Source organism: Arachis stenosperma, chromosome 3 (assembly GCF_014773155.1).
Source record: "Arachis stenosperma cultivar V10309 chromosome 3, arast.V10309.gnm1.PFL2, whole genome shotgun sequence".
Taxonomy (NCBI): Eukaryota; Viridiplantae; Streptophyta; class Magnoliopsida; order Fabales; family Fabaceae; genus Arachis; species Arachis stenosperma.
In genome coordinates, this window is record NC_080379.1 from 9,326,010 (window position 1) to 9,342,990 (window position 16,981).

Genomic DNA, 16,981 nt, shown 5'->3' on the forward strand with positions numbered 1-16,981 from the left:
AATTCAACAGGTATCCTCATGGAAGAAACAAGGTTCTCTAGAGTCACAGATGGGAAACACGTTGAGTTTGATGACAACTGATTTTCAGGGCATTGTTATGAAAGGGCCAAAGAACTCTGGCTGCATGTGTATGCTCCATATAAATCCCAGGTATGACTTCATGATTATGCATTTTTCTTCTTAGTTATGTTCAACCTGTGAAGCACTCATATCAGCACTAACACACACTGACAATGGACACGAGCACAAACACGCAGACGCACTAAAGTTTTAAAATGATAGGACAACTATGTATATGACTATATGCCATAATTATAACAAATCAACGACTTTCTATCGGAAGAACAAAGTTCAAATCTATGATCTAGAAAATTATGGTAGCAATCAGTAACTAATAAATAACCAAGGTTATGTGTTGTTTGTTGCAAGCATATATAAATAATTGGAAGAGATGTATTGAAGATGTGGAAGAAAATAATGAAGAGAAAGACTAATTCTCATTGAGTAATACAATTTTAAGTGTGGGATATATATACAACTATACATTTGAGCTAAAAACAACTAAAATCAAGTTAGGTTGGTCTATTTAAGTGTAGGTAATTCGAATTTCATTACAAATAATTGGTTTACGATAAATTTTTAAATAGATCCTTTACATATTAGTTTTTGGCGGTTTATCTTTAATTCGGTTCGGTTTTTGGTTCTGCCATAAAAAAAACCCTTGAACTAAACCAAATCAAACCGGTAAATAACCCTAAATCACAAAAATACCCTTACGTATTATTATCTCTAGCGTCTCCATCCAAACTGTCTAGCCCTCTTCCACTCCTCCAGTCTTCGCCGCCGAGCCCCCGTGGCTCCAGTGCCCTCACTCCTTTCCATTTTTCGCTGCGTTATCGAGCCAGCAGGTAGCAGCGTCTTCTTCCCCTGTTCCGTCGCGTCGAGCCCCTGTGTTGTCGTCCCCTGCGCCGTCGTCGCGTCGAGCCCTGTCCAGCCGTCGTCGTCCAGCGCGTCTCCCTCTATGGCAGCCACCGCGTCTTCCTCCACTCCCCCCTGCACTCTGCCACTCTCTGTCTGCATCATCAAGAATGGAGCCTGTTCTTGAGTTAATTCTGGTCTGTTCCTAATTATTTCAGTTCTTGATTTTTGTTATGATTTTTAATTTGTTCTTGATTCTTGGTTGGCATATTTTCTGCAGTTCTCTAGTATTCTCCTGGTTGCTATTCTTGATTCTTGATTTTTGTTATGCTTTTTTACTGCTTCTATTTTTTCCTGTTCTGTACTTGAGTTGATTCTGTTCTTGATTTTTCACTGCATCTATTTTTCATTGCTCGTTTCTGTTCTTGATTTTTGTTCTTGTATTTTGTCTGCATCTATTTTTCACTGCCAGTTTCTGTTCTGGTCTTGATTCTTGATTTTTGTTGATTTTGAATTTGTTCTCTAACTTTTGTGGTTGCGGTTTTTTAATTATTTGATTTTAGTTCGTTGTCTGGTGTGGTTTAGTGTTCTCTTTTCTTATTTTATTTTATTTTGATATTTCAGTTTGATATTAAAAACATTGAACCAAATGGAATCGAATATTTATGTACAATTGGATTGGATGACTTTTCCTCTAAAAACTGAACCAAACCGCATCGCTAACAACCCCTATTGAGTAACTCTGAATGGGGCGGCAGGCGGCAGAGACATGGTGGATTGGTGGCAAAGAAACCGTGCATCAAAAAAACTGGGAGACATTCTCATTGTGGCCTCCATCACCAAAGCCCTCTCCAAATCAGGAGGAACTCGCAACCTCTCTCCCTCAAACTCACACATTCCATCATCCTCAACGTCCTGTCCAACCCCTCCCTCCACCCTTCCAACAAGCTTCATTTCTTCTTCTGGTCTCGTTCCCATTCTTCCTCCCTTCCGCCCTCCGTCGCTGCCTACTCTGCCCTCTTCTGCACTCTCTCCCACCCCGCCCACCTCCACCATGTCCCGGCCCTCCTCCACTCCCTCAAACAAGACTCCCTCCTTCTCGATTCCCACTCCTTCAAGCTTCTCCTCGATGCGTCCATCCTCTCTTCTAACTTTGATTTGGCTCTACAACTCTTGGATTACATGCAAGATCTTGGCAGCAACCTGCAACCTCACATCTATAGCTCTGTCCTCGTTGCTCTCGTTAGGAAGAACCAAGTCCCACTGGCTTTGTCCATCTTTTTCAAGCTTCTTGATTCTACTGCTGATGGTTTTGATTCCAATACAGCCAATGAGTTGTTGGTTTCTCTTAGGAAAGCAAGCATGAAGGTGGAGTTCAAATAAGTTTTTGATAGGCTTAGAGAGAAGAAAGGTTTTTATTTTGATACTTGGGGCTACAACATTTGCATCTATGCATTTGGTTGTTGGGGTGATCTTGGTGCTTCTTTGACCCTCTTCAAGGAGATGAAGCTGAAGGAGAAAGAGGAGTTGCTGGATTATGGTTCCCGCGGCCACACTTATTCTTCTGTTGGACCTGATTTGTGCACTTATAACAGTCTCATTAGTGTGCTTTGTAAGGTTGGCAGAGTCAATGATGCACTTAAAGTGTTTCAAGAGCTTAAAGAAGGATCTGGCCATGAACCTGATAAGTTCACTTATAGGATCCTTGTGCAAGGTTGTTCCAAGACTTACAGAGTACATGATGCCATCGTGATTTTCAATGAGATGCAGAAAAATGGATTTCGCCCCGATCCTGTTATTTATAATTCTATGCTTGATGGACTCTTCAAGGCCAGGAAGGTTACAGAAGCCTGCCAACTGTTTGAGAAAATGGTTGAAGAAGGCACGAAGGCATCTTGCTGGACATATAACATTCTGGTTGATGGCTTGCTTAAAAATGGGAGACCTGAAGCCGCGTATACTCTCTTCTGCGACCTCAAGAAGAAAGGCCAGTTCGTCGATGGGGTTACTTACAGCATCATTGTGCTGCAATTTTGTCGAGAAGGTCAACTTGAGGAGGCACTACAATTGGTGGAAGAGATGGAAAGCAGAGGTTTTGTTGTTGATCTCACTACGATAACATCGCTCTTGATTAGCATTCATAGACATGGTCGCTGGGATTGGACGGACAGGCTTATGACGCATGTGAGGGAGAGTGATCTGGTGCTTAGTGTTCTCAAGTGGAAAGCTGGAATGGAGGCTTCTTTGAAGAACCCAAAGAGCAAGAGAAAGGATTATTCGCCAATGTTCCCTTCCAAAGGAGACTTTAGTGACGTCTTGAGCTTCATAACTAATGCTCAGGACGTCACCCTTGATTCACAGCACGGTTCAGATTTTCAAGACAAGGAGAGTTCCGGTAACAAATTTGATGAGTGGTCATCATCCCCACACTTGGATAAATTGGCCGAGTCCGCGCTTAGCACTTCCCAGCTATTTACTCCTTCTCATGCTCAAAGAGTTCAAGAAAAGGGGCTAGATTCTTTTGATATTGATATGGTGAATACTTTCTTGTCTATATTCTTGGACAAGGGAAAGTTGAGCTTGGCTTGCAAGTTATTTGAAATTTTCACTGATGCAGGTGTGGATCCTGTGTGTTACACTTTTAATTCTATGATGAGCTCCTTTGTCAAAAGGGGTTATTTCACTGAAGCTTTGGCTATCCTGAACCAAATGGGAGAAAATCTTTGCCCAACTGATATAGCAACATACAATATGATAATTCAAAGTTTAGGAAGGATGGGAAGAGCAGATCTGGCCAGTGCTGTTCTTGATAGGCTGCTGAAGCAAGGTGGCTATCTCGATGTAGATATGTATAACACAGTTATCAATGTTCTGGGAAAGGCAGGCCGAATTGATGGGGCAAACAACTTCTTCGAGCAAATGAAGAGCAGTGGGATAAATCCTGATGTTGTCACATATAATACATTAATTGAAATTCACAGCAAGGCAGGACGGTTGAAGGATGCGTATAAGTTCTTGAAAATGATGTTGGATGCTGGGTGTCCTCCTAACCATGTAACGGACACGACATTGGATTATCTGGGAAAGGAAATCGATAAACTGAGATACCAGAAGGCATCAATTGAGTTCAAGAGATGATGCTTCTTGAATGTAGTTCTCGTTTTTGGTGTTTTCACCTCTTCTTTGATCACAGGCAGTATGCTTTGTTGTTATGAAATCACAGCAATAATAATTGAAGCTTAAAGACAAGAATTCAGGTCTCAGAACGGCTCACATTTGATTCTAGTACGTGAGGCCACTATTTAGTCATGTGGCGGAATTAGGAAGAAATTCACGTCCTGTTGTTCACCATTAAAAATTGGTTATCCATAACTTGTCTATTTCAAGCATAATACAATATTGGGGTGAGACTAGTATCCAATTCAATATTCAGGCCCGGATCCGTAATATCTTTCCCAGTGGCCAATGAGAAAGATGCCTAAAAAGTGTTTGATAATCCCCATCTGCCAAATCCATGATGCAGTGAGGACCTGTGCGAGCAAGGAGGCACAGGTTTCTTTTTCCCTCTGCAAGTGATTGGATTTAAACTCAATACTATGTTTAGAGTACTCATTATCATGTGTCGTACAAATTAAAAGCAAACTTCATAATTACCATTATCTGGATCCTTGTAATTATTATATCATTCTTTGGTTTTTGTAACTGAATATGTGAAACTGCCATTGATGTAGTTACTGCTGTCTTTAGGATATAAATATATATAATATAATGCAAGTGACCATATAATTTGGAGAAGGAACTTCCCTTAGCTGCGTATGTTATGTTTGCCTTTTGAAAATTTTATCAATACATATTGGCTTACCCATTGAAGCCCTTCAATCTCCATGCAAATTTGTTAGCAAGTTTTGATCCCAGACTTATATTAATATAATGAGGAATGTTAGAAAATCAGCAGAATTTATTATTTTTGACCCGCGGTTAACTAACAATGTTTAAAAGTGTGGGCTAAAAGTATATTATTGGATTGCTAGACTAAAAGGATTAGCCTAAAGGCTAAAAATTTTGATACAAAATAATAAATTCTGCTGGTCTTTGAGCTTTTCTCTAATATAATCACAACATTATTAGTTACACAGTTGAATTATGTTGCTGGTTTTGGTTTTAGGTAAATAAACCAATTTTCAAATTGTTGTTACACAATTGAATCTCTCAGCCGTGCTTTTTATTATTTTTGTTGTATTCATAGTCCTTGCTTGAGGTAAAATAGGTTAGATTCAGTAGTTTGTAGGTGTCTTCAACCAATCTTATGGAGTCTATATGGCATAAATAGTCAGTTCGTTTGGGATTGAACTTGAAGCTTAGCCATATCTATCTATCAAGTATCATAATAATTTTATTTAGTTCTTTGTTATCACTTTTTGGCCAAAATTTCTTATGACCTTTTTTGCAGAATTTTTAATCTAGTTTATGAATCGTTGAAAATTGGTGGGAATTTGACATTTAACTAAGATGATGTGAACAATTTTATGAATTGTTAAAAAATTGCTGCAGAAACTTCGTGACAAAAGAATTTGGACAAATCTAGATTATTCTATATGTAAGTTGGTGATCATGTTGACATTAGTTTACAAGGTCCATTACTCCATTAGTTTACCGAAGGCAACCCATTTCCATGCTTGCCACAAAAAGAGCGCCCTTTGATGCAACAAAATGTCAGCCTCAGATCGAAGCTACAGACTATAGAGACAACCCAAAAAGCGTTACATTAGGTCAAAGGCATGGCTTTTCACATGTTTTGGCAATGCTTTTGAAGGGTTATTTTAGCGCAAATTTGTTGTAGCGATTGACGGTAATGTTAGCAAAAAAAAAAAAAAAGTCAGAACTTGCTTTATTTAGCATTCATTAATTGCTGCAGCAAACAATTTTTTGGCAATTAATGAATAAGGCAAATTCTAGTTGATTTTGGCTAAATTTTTTGTTAGCAAATATTTCCGAGTGATTAATAACGCTTAGATGATTCCCAAATAATTTGTGGCCTTTGGTTGCTCTAAGACAAGTGCATGTTTAGCTATCTTCTGAAGCATTGTGTATGAGACTAAAAGATATGGAAATGAAGGATGGGCATGAGCTCATAATCAGAGAGGGTAATTCCTATTTCTACGGAATTCAGAACCAGAGATTGTTGTGTTTGAACCACTTTTCTTTCACTTTCATTTTCTTTTCTTTTTTATTTTGGGCCAGAGTCAATAATATATGTATTATGAATTCTTGATACATTTCATCCTCTGAAAATGAAAGGTTTGATGTGCTACATTCAAATCTGGAATTTAATGATTAACAAAATTGCTGGTTGTTTTTTACTTAATGCATTATGCATCCAAGGAACTCATTATTTACCTGTGTATTGATTGCTATGGCATGGTTCTTTTCAATGTTTGACTTGAAAATTCATCCTTAATTTTGCTCGTTTATTTATACATATAAATAGATATACTATAATAGTAGTGTATAAAATATAATCCGAAAAGTAAAATAAGTGCGATCATCCTACTCGCACTTAAATAAATCAATCTTACAATTTGTTATTCTTGTTATGATGCTAATTCAAATAAATCAATCTTACAATCTATCTATCTATTTTTATTATATAAAAATTAATATTAAATTATTATAAAATAAACTTATGTCATATAGTTACTTTTCATTGTGTCATATCAACTATTTTAAATAAGTGGCAATCATAAAAAAAATTTCTTATTATTGGTCCATATCATCTATTTTAAATATGTGTCAATTATCCAAAAAAAACTCTCTAATATTTAAAAAATCATTAATCAATACTCTTAATTAATTAAGTTTACTACTTATCATTAAACATTTCAATTATAAAATAATAGTTAAATGCTATTAAAATAATAATAATTTTTAATTAAAAATATTTAAATTACATATAATTATGGATTTGGATTCTCTAAATTTTGAATTTTATTTTAGAGAGTAAAATGTGATCTCTCACCATTTATTTCATAGGTGAGACTAAAAAATATAAGAGAGAAATTATTCAAAGGTGAAAAATCAATCACACTTAAAAATTCAAAATTTAGAAAATTCAAATTCTATAATTATGGTCTACTTATTATATTATCAACAACACTCTTACCATTGTTACTTAATTGATATCATAATCAATGGCGAATTTACGGGGCTAAGGTAGCCGTAGTCCCCCTTTTAAAAAAAATATTATTAGTTTATTATTATTATATAATTAATATATATATATATTATAGATTAAATATATTTTAATATATCAACACACTAAAAAAATTTACATGTTAGAAACTTAATATGTATAAATTATAATGTGTATTATAATATATTAATAGTAATTAAAAAAAATAAAAATGTATAAATATATAAATAATTGAAAAGTTATTAAAAATATAGATTTGTGTTAATATAAAAAGTAACAACTATAATAAAATTCTTATTTTGACTCTTTCTATGGTAATAGTAATAATTAAATAGATTTTTTACACAATAAAAAATATTAAAATAATATAAAAGATGAATTTTTAGTATATTATATGATTGTATATGTTGAAAAAGAGAATATTTTAAAATTTATTTCAGCTGATAAATTGATATTTTAGTTATATGAAATATTATAGAACAAATTTAAAAATATTAAAATCCTAAAGTATGTAGTTGAATATTAATTTCTATATAATATAATTATTAATTTTGATCTATATACTATAAATTATATTTTGTTGATTTTTTATTATATTATTTTAATTTATTTTATATTTAATTTGCCCCCTTTTATAAAATTTCTGAATCCGTCACCGATCATAATTTCGCACAGTGTTAAAAATCTCTCCAATCACTTTTAGTTTTAGAATAACATCAAAATTACACCATAGAGTATATCATTAAAGAAACAAACCAATATTCATATTTGATTTGTAAGTTTGTTTAGTGTTATATGTACAAAATATCAAATACAACAATACTAAGAAAATAACTACAAAATATTACATATGACGAACTTTAATTATTGATTTTTAATTATTATTCTGTAATATTGCAGGAATTATTTTTTCACGTAACTGTGCAAAAAAATATAATTTACAATACTTTATTTTAAGACTTATATTAAAAGTAGTTTATAAATAAGTTATTTTGTATTTAATTTTTTAATTTTAAAAATATTTATTTAAAAAAATATGATAAAAAATATTTATTATGAGAGAAGTCATTTTTTTAATTTCTCCATAAGTAAGGACCAGTTTGGAGAAATAATTTAATTAAGTTTATTTTGAAAAAATAGTTTAAACAATAAATGTTTATATTTAAAGTAGCTTATAAATAAGTTATTTTGTGTTTTTTTTTTAGTTCTAAAAATACTTATTTTAAAAAAATGTGATAAAAAGTTTTTTATTATGAGAGAAGTTATTTTTTTAACTTCTCTATAAGCACTTAAATAACTTCTTAAAAAGTTACAGTTTGGTTTTGAAAATTGTACTAGACAATACTACGACTTTTCATAAGTCAAAAGCTCAAAAAAATAACTTTTGAAGCTTCTCAAACGCACATTTAAATAGCTTCTTAAAAAATTACAATTTAATTTTAAAAATTGTACCAAACATTAAATGCTATATCTTTTCGTAAGTTAAAAATTAAGAAAAATTACTTATAAACCTATCGATACAAGTTCTTAATCACTTATATATGTTAGCTATCTTGACAAGGAAGTAACTGAATCTGTTATTTTAACAGGATCAGTTCTTACATAATTTAGATTAATTGTGTACTAGTAGTCTCTACAACCCTAAAATATAATATTTATCTATAACAAATTTAACCCCAATTAAGAATTGTTGAGCCTAGTTTGATTTTGGGTTAATTTATGATGACAAACATTCAATTGGGTTGAAAGCCCAATATTATTTAATGTGAGTGTTAGTGATGCAGGCTCAAATGTCCAAGTCCACATTATTTCAGTCCAAGACTAGCTAGTGATTCAGCAATGTAAAAGAGCCAAAGCTCTTACTTGTGGCACCATTCAGAAATCAAATGCTTATATGTTTTGCTAAAGTACAGCTGAAATAAGAAAAAGGACAAGTGTTGGTATAATAAAGCAAGAAGGACAGTTGGCACACTCCCACCACTCCAAGAACACAAGGACATCTTCATTAACCCAAGGTTACTAGCAGAAGCAATACAGGGATCGTGGTTGAGCAAAACACAAACTTACAGCAGCAGAAAAATGGAGCAGAATGAAAAAAGAAGAGCATGCCAAGGAAGAAAGAAACACCAAGGACAGCAGAGGTAATGGTCGAGCTCCTCATCCAGCAGCAGAGGTAGTGGAGCATGATGAAGAAGGACAGCTTGCTAGCTGTGCCAGCTCCAACGGGCAGCAAGGACAAGCAAAAGGATGAAGCTACAATGAAGCCAAGTTGAAGATATACAACAAGCTACACTCCACCATTTCAAGGGAAGAAAGAGAGAACACACACTTAGAGCACCATCTCTAAAATAGAGCTGGAATCTCTTTCTTCTACTCAAGCTTAATTCTGATCTTTGTGTTATGGCTGTCTTGCGTTATTTTCTGTTTTAAGAAAATACAAATTATGTGAGGTTCAAAAGCCATGAGAGAAAATGCAAGAGTGATGCAAAATAGCCACTGATTTCTGATGTATTTTGGGTATATGAACTAGGATTAGTTTCCCTAACCAAGTTGGGTTAGCACTTGGGAAAATTGAATCTGGTTGATTTTCCTTCCTAGTTGGGTCAGCACTATGGGAAGCTAAGCTTTTGGTGATGAAAGCTTAGGGGGTAGATACTAGTTGAATTAGGAAAAAATTCAATAGTATTAGTGTATGTAATCTGTGAATGATTAGTGAAAATTCCACCATGATTTGTGGTGGAGACTGGATATAGGATTCATGGCACAAAGAATCCGAACTAGGATACATGCTGGTCTTTATTTTCTCTTCCCTGCTCTTTTATGTTCTGCGTATGAGATAATTTCAAATAATCTTCTGCAACTCGAAGCAATAGATTAACAGAGTCTGAAACTTTAAGTTTTAAGCCAACTTAATTCAATCTCTCCTTCTCAAGTTCAACTAGAACTATCAAGAATTTATCCTAAAAAAACAGCCAAATAATTAAAAAATTAACATTTTCCCTTAAAAAGGTTGGCACCAATTTATTAATCTCATTATTAAAATTTAGAATTTAAAATTTAAAACTTGAATCAAGTCTGACATAAAATATAAACTGACATTATGATAATATTAACATGACACATGATGATTGATGACAAAAATACAAGAAATTCTATCTATTATTACTATACTTTGAGTTTAAAATTCAGACTGTCATAGTTATTAATGTAAATTATAAAGATGAAGAAAAAAATACAGCTAGTGGCGAAAGTCATGAAACACAGAAGAAAAAAAAAAGGAAAAGGAATAATACTCGGAAAAAAATGAAACAGGATTTTATTTAATATTTATTAATTGTTATTAACTGTCACAACATTTAACAAATGTTAAATAAGGTAAGTTATGACTGTTTTTGGTTAATTTTTTTTGGTTATTAAATATTTTCGGTCTCGAAAATGAACTACAAAAGTCTTAATTTCACTGACTACAAAAGTCTTAATTTCATTGCCAAATATTAACTTTGAGGGTGTGTGTGGTTCAAAGATTAAATTTTATTACCAAGTAATCTCATTCCTAGGTATTATATTCTTAGGAATAAGATTACTTGAAATATATGATTTTCATATTTGGTTGTAAAATTTAATACATTGGAATATTATGTAATAATTCTAGGAATGACTAAATTTTTGTTTGGTTGAGTTTAAATATTTTGGTCATATTATGTAATATGTCAAAATTACCCTTAATCATTCAAATTAAAATATTAATGACTAAAAGTTAAATATTTTTTAAGTTTACTAAAATACCTCTAATAATAAATATTTTTAGTTAAAATTATTATTGATTCTAATTTTTTTAAATTTACTAAAATACCCCTAATAACAAATATGTTTAGTTAAATTATTATTGACTCTAAATTTTTTACTAAAATACCCCTGATAACAAATATTTTAGTTAAAATTATTATTGATTCTAATTTTTTTAAATTTACTAAAATATCCCTAATAACAAATATGTTTAGTTAAATTATTATTAACTCTAAATTTTTTACTAAAATACCCCTAATAACAAATATATTTAGTTAAATTATTATTGACTCTAAATTTTTTTAAATTTACTAAAATACCCCTAATAACAAATATCTTTAGTTAAAATTATTATTGACTCTAAATTTTTTTAAATTTACTAAAATACCTCTACTATCAAATATCTTTAATTAAAATTATTATTGATTCTAATTTTTTTTAAATTTACTAAAATATTCCTAATAACAAATATCTTTAGTTAAATTATTTTTTACTCTAATTTTTTTTTTAAATTTACTAAAATACCTCTAATATTAAATATCTTTAATTAAAATTATTATTGATTCTAAATTTTTTTAAATTTACTAAAATATCCCTACTAAAATATCCCTAATAACAAATATCTTTAGTAAAATTATTATTGACTCTATATTTTTTTAAATTTACTAAAATACTCCTAATATCAAATATCTTTAATTAAAATTATTATTGATTCTAAATTTTTTTAAATTTACTAAAATTAGTTAAATTATTATTGACTCTAAATTTTTTAAATTTACTAAAATACCCCTAATATTAAATATGTTTAATTAAAATTAACACAAAATACTTATCTAAAATTTTTTAAAAATTTCATAATTCATAATTCGTGTTATAATCCATAATTGAACTTATATAAAACAAATCTCAACGATTCTAACCACATATGTATTAAAAAGCTTTACTATTATCCAAATTAAAGTTACAAAGAAGTCTCAAAAAGTTAAAATTTACTAACAGACACACAACTCTTATACAAGAACACAAACACATCAACAAAATAAAATCATTGTTACGACAAACAGCCTCATACATAGAAAAATTATTATAATTATCGAGCGTGATGTCTTCTCCTCCATTGGTTCCACATTTCTTGTGCAAGTTGATCTCTCTATCTACCCCAAGCATCACTTGTCTCAATATGGTGGATCGTCTCACCATCTACTCCAAGTATATTTTGATCTTCTATATCATCAATAGGATCCACAACCATCACTCTTCTAATATGATTATGCAAAAGGCAACAAGCAGTTATAATTCTTCCTTGAGTCTTAATAGGATAAAATGATCTTCCCCTTAAAATTCTCCATCTTGCTTTCAATACTCCAAATGTCCTTTCAATGACATTCTTAGCTTGTGAGTGTTTCATATTAAAAAACTCTTGAGCTGTACTGGGTTGATTATGTGAATTAAACTCACTCAAATGATATTTTTGTCCTCTATAAGGTGCCAAAAATCCTTCACAATTCATGTATCCAGCATCACATAAGTAGTAATGACCTAGTGTAACATATAAAATTGAACAAAATTAATGAAAGATCAAATAGTTACTTTGATAACATAATAAAGTCTCAATAAAAATACCTTGGGGAACACTAAACCCATTGCAAAATAGTGCATCTCGCAATACCCTAGAATCCGCAGTTGAACCCTCCCAACCCGCCAGTACATAGATAAATTGTATATCAGGAGCAACCACTCCAAGCACATTGGTTGTTATGTCACCTTTTCTGTTTCGATATCTAGGCTTATCAGCCTCAAGGACATTGACTTTGATATGAGTACCATCTAAGGCTCCTAAACAATTCTAAAATCCAAAAAAAGAGATCAATTAACTCAATTATAAAGCACACCAAGTATATTAGGTTTAATAACATTAGCAAGATAAATTACCTTGAACCATTTCCATCGTTAATCCATTCTATCCTGGCTAAATGGTTGAGATTTCTTCAGTAAGAGATTATGAATCTCAAAATAGCAAGCAATACATCATTAAACCGCCTACTAATTGTTTCTTCAGATCTCACAAATTGTCTCTTTATTACTCTAATTTTGACATCATGTGCTATAACATGTAAAAACATGGCAACCATTTTTTCCACACCCATATTCCTACTTGGTTCTAACCTTCCAACCCTTTTAAGCAAGTTACACAATGCATGAAAGGCACACCTATCCATTCTTGTGTTTTCTATACATGCTAGATCACTAAAATAAATAATTCTATCGACACTAACATCCCTTATTACTTGCCTACTGTAACTATCATTCCATTTTCTTTTCTTTTTTTTCAATTGCAATATAATCAAAACATAGCAAATCATCAATAACTTAACCATAAGGTCATTCATTAATTTGAAATATAAAATCAAGCAGGCAATAACTCTCATCTTCTGTTTGGGATCCATTCTGTCAAAAAAAAAACATTAAAATATTTAGTTAGAAGACTTTACTATTTATTTATTCTATGTAAACTTTTTTCTATCATTTGAAAAATAAAATTAATAGCCAAAAGGACATCTCACAACATATGATATATATCTTAGCCAAAAGGATAATTTTTTCCCCTTCAATTTCCTTTGTGCTATGTTAGATTTCTTTACATCTCTGATCAGTAATCACTACCTTAGCTTATTGCATAAATCATACTTCAAAGCTAAGCAATGAGATCAGACCATATATATATATATATATATATATATATATATATATATATATATATATATACTTAACTTTCCTTTAATTTGATTTCAGAATTTCAATTTCATGAAGGGATAAAGACACACATACACATATATAGATATAGAAGTAGTTTGGCAGTTTCAAGGAGACTAAAATAATAAAATGGTTCTGTTTAAGGCACATTAATGGTTCTCTCTATAGTGTTGTTGGTCAAACCATAAATAGATGAACTACTTACTACTGGAATTCAAGAAAATCAATTAAACACAAGAGGATTACTTCAAGGAACACATCTTGAAAATGTTATTATGAATAATCATCCAACGATTTACAATATCATCTTCATTAGTGTTAATAGAAATAGTCACCTAAGCACAAACACAACAAAATGAGTCATTGACACATTAACTATTGTTGATGCTTCCAGGAAGCTGACAAGATTGAACTGGCTAAGTCAACAGGGCTAGATCAGAAGCAAATTAACAATTGGTTTATTAATCAAAGAAAGCGTCACTGGAAGCCATTGAGAATATGCAATTTTCTATGATGGAAAATCTTGGTGGCCGATTCCTTCCTGATGAATGATTATTGTATACATTATTCCCAGCCCCTGTAATATTTGTATATCCTGATTAATTAATTACTGCTTATAATTTTCTCTTGTAAATTCCAAATTTAAATTAAAGAAGGTTACCGACTGTAAAAATGCTTAATTACTCCCATAAAGACAATGGGAAGTGATCATATATTAATGATTAATTTGCGTCTCTTATATATAATATATATTATGAGAAATGTTAGGAGTCAATATAAAAAGTTAGATAGTATTGACTTAAATATATGGAAAGAAAAATTGATGATCTAATATTCGAAAAGTAGTTGTCTACACGGTGAATGAATGCATGCTCATTTGCTTTTTTTGGTTCATTATCATACGTACTTCACTTGCTGTTGCTACATCGTTGCATAGTCATTTTACGTCCTCAATTCAAATCAAACTTTTTTACTCCCAAAGTTACTCAATCACTTCTAGTGGCTTCATTCTGGCCCTATGGGTGTGTGTTGGTGATATATAAATGAGTTTAATTGGAGGTGGACTAGAGCTAGTTGCATAAAGATAAAGTTTCTACTCCTATCATTCTTTTATTTGTTCCTGCTTTCTCTTTTTCTCTTCTAAATAGATGAAGGATGAATCACAATATTAGTCAAACAGCATAGAAATTTAACACAAGGGTTTAAAGCAAAGAAAGCTCCTCCACATCCTGTTCTGTTCTATGAACAAGCTATGAGAATACAAAGTAAAGGGACTGGCATGTTTACTCCACAGTCCTTATGAATCCTTATGCCACAAGAATCAAACCCAAAATTTTATAATGCAGACCCAAAAACCTTGATAGCAGATTTGATTTCCCAACCCCTGAGTCCCCAATTAGAACAGCTTTGAACAGATAATCACACTCCTCATCAAATGCATTAGCCATATATCTATCTTGTTAATTAACCTCTCTACCTCATCAAATGCATTAGCCATATATCTATCTTGTTAATTAACCACTCTACCTGCTTTCACTTTCACCCTTCTATCTATCTATCTATCTATCTATGTATATGCCTTTATTGGAAATTCTAAAGGAACAAACCTAGTGACTAGTGAGGAGGTGAAAATAAAACCAAACCAAAAATAAGAATTATTGGATATGAAAGGAGAAAGCTACAGGGTGCAAGGTCATGATCACACTTATGTAATGTTATAATTAATTAAGATTACGAAACTGGGAGGGGCCAAGACACAATCCTTTCTTTGGATGGTATTATTATTATTATTATTATTATTTACTCTCACAGTTACACTTGAATGATTACTAGTCCTTGATAAGAGGTTATATAATTATTATTTATTTCTAATATGTTAGCTTGTAACTACTACTTTTTTAGTCTTTCTCTGGAGCAATTCATGCTCCTCCACATCCTGCTCTGTTCTATGAACAAGCTATGAGAATACAAAGCAAAGGGACTGGCGTGTTTACTCCACAGTCTTTATGAATCCTTATGCCACAAGAATCAAACCCAAAATTTCATAATGCAGACCCAAAAATAATAACAATTCTAAGTCACAGCATATGACTGAAAACAGAATCAACAGAGAAAAAAATAAACACAACTCTATTTTATAACCTCAGCATTCAACCTTTGATTCAATCCACCATAGCTTTGTCTTATATATACATTGATCAAAAGGTAAAAAAAGCCTTTTCCAATTTCAAAAAAGAATTGCTTTCATTTTTCAAAGGGCTTTGAGTGTTGTAGTAATCATCAAAGAACCTCTTGTTATGCTTCCTTAATGACATTGCATTTCAAAGAACCATATATTCTATTCAGTATCACAAACCAATCAACAATAAGATTAACAGCAATGAATCAACTATTTAACAAAATATTTTAAACCTAGCACAAACCTTCATGCCAATAAATTATAGCACAAACATAATTCAGGAAAAATTAATAAATAACAAATAAAAGATCCTTACCTGAAGAAGAAGATTCTGTGCTTGAAAAAGATGAACAAGGTTGCAGAAGACAAATTAAACTCTCTTTGATGGCTATTGCTGAGACACGAGGAGGGAGAGAAGCGAAGGAGACGACATGAACAGGAAGCACCACTCGAGATGATAAACACGAACAGGAAGCAAGAACGTGAGCTGTGATGATGACATGAACGCGAACGATTTCCTTCTAGAATAAGGAGCGCGGTAGTCGTGCAAATCGAAATTGGTGGCGAGGCGGCGCTGACGCCGGTGGAACCTCCGTGAATTTGAAGAAAAGCCTCACTAGGAATTGGTTTTCATGGAGGAGGGTTTCTGCTAGGGTTTCGTTTTGTTTAAAATGAATTGGGAAAAATCTGAAAAGAAGGATTGGAGTGAAATTAACAAGGGTGTTTTGGTCTTTTTACTTTATTATTAACATTCCATTCCTATTGGAATTAAAGATTACCAAGGAGGATATGGGAATGAAATGGGTGGGATTTTGATTCCAAGGAATAAAATATACCCAGGAATAATTTTTTAACTCTTGAACCAAACATGAGAATAAAATATTCCCATATCAACATTTCTGGGAATACACTTGTATTCCCTCCAACCACACACACCCTGAGATTATTTAAAATAATAACATGACTACAAAAGTCTTAATTTCATTGACTAAAAGTAAATAGGTTTAGTATTGTGACCTTGTGATTGTTGAAATAATTGTTTGTAATTGTCAAGCTTGATATATATCTCAAGATATTCTATGATAGAGGTATCCTCATAGAAGAAACAAGGTTCTCCAGAATCACAGATGGAAAAACCGTCGAGTTTGATGACA

At 31.9% G+C, this 16,981-nt stretch overlaps 1 long non-coding RNA gene and 1 pseudogene across 1 annotated transcript; one reads left to right on the forward strand and one right to left on the reverse strand.

Annotated features, from left to right (window-relative positions):
- Nucleotides 1–823: 823 nt before the first annotated feature.
- LOC130965974 (pentatricopeptide repeat-containing protein At4g01570-like) lies at nucleotides 824–6,283 on the forward strand (annotated as a pseudogene).
- A 5,555-nt stretch (nucleotides 6,284–11,838) lies between these two features.
- LOC130970435 (uncharacterized) lies at nucleotides 11,839–16,484 on the reverse strand. The gene is made up of 4 exons (XR_009082065.1): nucleotides 16,144–16,484; nucleotides 12,827–13,342; nucleotides 12,518–12,740; nucleotides 11,839–12,433 (listed from the first exon to the last, which is right to left on the reverse strand). It is a non-coding gene; the product is annotated as an uncharacterized LOC130970435 (long non-coding RNA).
- Between the last annotated feature and the right edge of the window lie 497 nt (nucleotides 16,485–16,981).